Below are 2,439 nucleotides of genomic sequence, written 5' to 3'. Positions count from 1 at the left end.
GTGGGCACAGGTCTCCATCCAGATGGGGTGCAGTTCTCCACCTACCTTGATGGGGGTGCCATGAGCACAGTTCTACCTCCATACACATGGGGGCACCGTGGACACAGGTCTCCATCCAGATGGGGTGCAGTTTTCTGTCCACCTGCATGGGGTGCCATGGGCACATGTCTCTCCATCCAGATGGAATGCAGTTCTCTGTCCACCTGGTTGGGGGCGCTGTGGGCACAGTTCTCTGTCCACCTGGATGGGGTGCTTTGGGCAGAGGTCTCCATCCATATGGGGTGCAGTCCTCTGTCCAATAGATGGGGCACCATGGAGCCATTGGGGACCCCTCTAGCTGTTCTCCCCCTTGAGGCTAGGAGGAGTGTCCCCAGCATGTCCTCCTCTGTCCAGAACCTAGAAGTGGGCGCCCTGGGAGGACTGGGAACTGGTGCCGACAGAGCTGGGGCAGGTGTGATGCTAATTGACTTGTTTTCTTTGCTCCAATAATCTTGTCCTTGTCAGCACGCTGCCCCTGGCTTCCCAGCCCACGCTTCAGCTCAGCGCCAGAAATAGATCACTGGGCCTGAGCCAGAGCCATGTCTGATTCCTCTCCCATTGGGTGTCATCCAGCATGGGCCCGGGGTGGAGGCCGGGATGGGGGAGGAGCGGGGTGGAGGACTTGACGGGGGAGGAGCGGAGTGGATGCTGTGATGGGGAGGAGTGGGGTGGGGCCTGTGATGGGTGGGGAGTGGGGTGGAGGCTGTGAGGGGTGGGAACACAGTGTGGAGGCTGTGAAAGGGGAGGTGTGGGGTGGAGGCTGTGACAGGTGGGGAGGCGATGGAGACTGTGATGGGTGGAGGACGGTGGAGAGCCCCAGCCCCACTCCTTCTCATCCCACCTGCTCAGGTGACCCTGGACGTCAGAGCACAGCTGTTCACCCCCGTGTGTACAGTCCCTGGATTTCCTGTCTCTAATCCTCAGACCTTTCATCAGAGACACCTCCAGCCTCTCAGTTAACAGTCCAGTGTTAGTCTTTATCTCACCTGGACCTTCTCCAGTTAGCACCAAAAGCTTTCAGTCAGGACCTCCTGGGTGCAGGCCCTGCTGCAGGCAGGCAGTGTGCCAGTGAGGTGCCTATGTGAGAAACACGTGGGTACCGCCCAGCTGCCCCGTGCTCTGGCTGGGAGGGAGGACGCGGGTTGCTGTTCTGCCGTCAGTGTACACAGTGTGCCCGGGAGGGGACAGGATGGGGGTGCTGTAGCCAGTGCTCCTTAGTGGCAAGGATGCGTGGCTGTCTGCACGGCTGGACGTGGTGTGTATCAGGAGGACCAGCCACTGGAAAAGGACTGGTGGCAAAGTGGCCAGACCTTCAACACCATGGGCTGGCTGCCTTGGGGGCTGCACAGTGGACGTGAGCGTGACGGGCATGGTGATGATGGTGCAGGCTCTGGAAGGGCTTTGCTCTGTTGGACACCGTGGTCCTAAGACTTGGAGCCAGCCAGATGGCACCTGACAGTGCATTGCACGCTGGATAGATGACAATCCAGTGGGATGATAATTTTATATGCATTTTCTCCCTTCTCCCTCGAGAATTCGTGTGACTTCTTTTATGCAGTGGTCTGAGACCAAGTCCAGAGCACCTGTGTTCGACCTTGAATTGCTTGTGGGAAGATAGGTGTCTTTCCAGCTAGAAGTGACCATGCAGTCAAGGTGTCATCATCACCAGCGGGGCCATCTGAACTACTGTCAAAGACCTCATGGCATGGTTTAAAGACTGACGTGTACTAGAGCAGCCTTGCTTGATATGCATCTAAAAGCCGACATACTTGTTCACTGTTGTTGAGTACTGTGGGTTCGGAACTGACCCACAGCTGGACCCTGACCCCCGTGGGTTTTCAGAAGCAGTTAATTGCATGGAAGAGATTGCTCATTCTTCTCCCATGGAGCAGCTGGCCGATTTGAGCTGAGAACATTCGGGATCAGAGTGCAGCGTCTTCCTACGAGGACTCCAGAGCTCCCTCGTTCGTGATAGAAGAATCGACACCTCTGAGTTGTGGTGTCTGCAGGGAGCAGTCAGTGTCCCATAGTCAGCCGAACCAACACATCTGTCCTGGAGAAAGTGCCATTAGGATGCTCCTAGAGGCAAGGGTGGTTCACTGGACATGTTGTCAGGAGGGGTCAGTGTCTGGGAAGAGGGTGGAGGGTCAGTGAGAGGAGGATGTGCAGGGGGGACTGCGCAGTGACTGTAATAATGGGCTTGAGCGGGTCTGAGACATGAGGATGGTGAGGATGGGACAAGGCTCGGATCTGTGGGTGTACATAGTGGACAGAACCCAACCACAGCATGCTCCAAATAAGGAAACAGGCGTGAGAAATGGGCGGGGCTCTATGTGCAGCCTGGGCAGGCTGGCCCGCCCTCCCTCCTCCCACACCCATGTCCACTATCCCACTCCCGCC

At 57.2% G+C, this 2,439-nt stretch overlaps 1 protein-coding gene across 1 annotated transcript in view; it reads left to right on the top strand.

The window, feature by feature from the left end:
* Window positions 1-2,439, top strand: part of SORCS2 (sortilin-related VPS10 domain containing receptor 2) — a 237,611-nt gene that overhangs the window by 164,872 nt on the left and 70,300 nt on the right. The gene's annotated exons all lie outside the window — the stretch shown is intronic.

Source organism: Elephantulus edwardii, unplaced genomic scaffold (assembly GCF_000299155.1).
Source record: "Elephantulus edwardii isolate Elephantulus edwardi_28Jun2011 unplaced genomic scaffold, EleEdw1.0 scaffold00129, whole genome shotgun sequence".
Lineage (NCBI taxonomy): Eukaryota > Metazoa > Chordata > Mammalia > Macroscelidea > Macroscelididae > Elephantulus > Elephantulus edwardii.
Note: the sequence above shows the minus strand (reverse complement) of the source record. Positions and strands in the feature narration are given on the sequence as shown.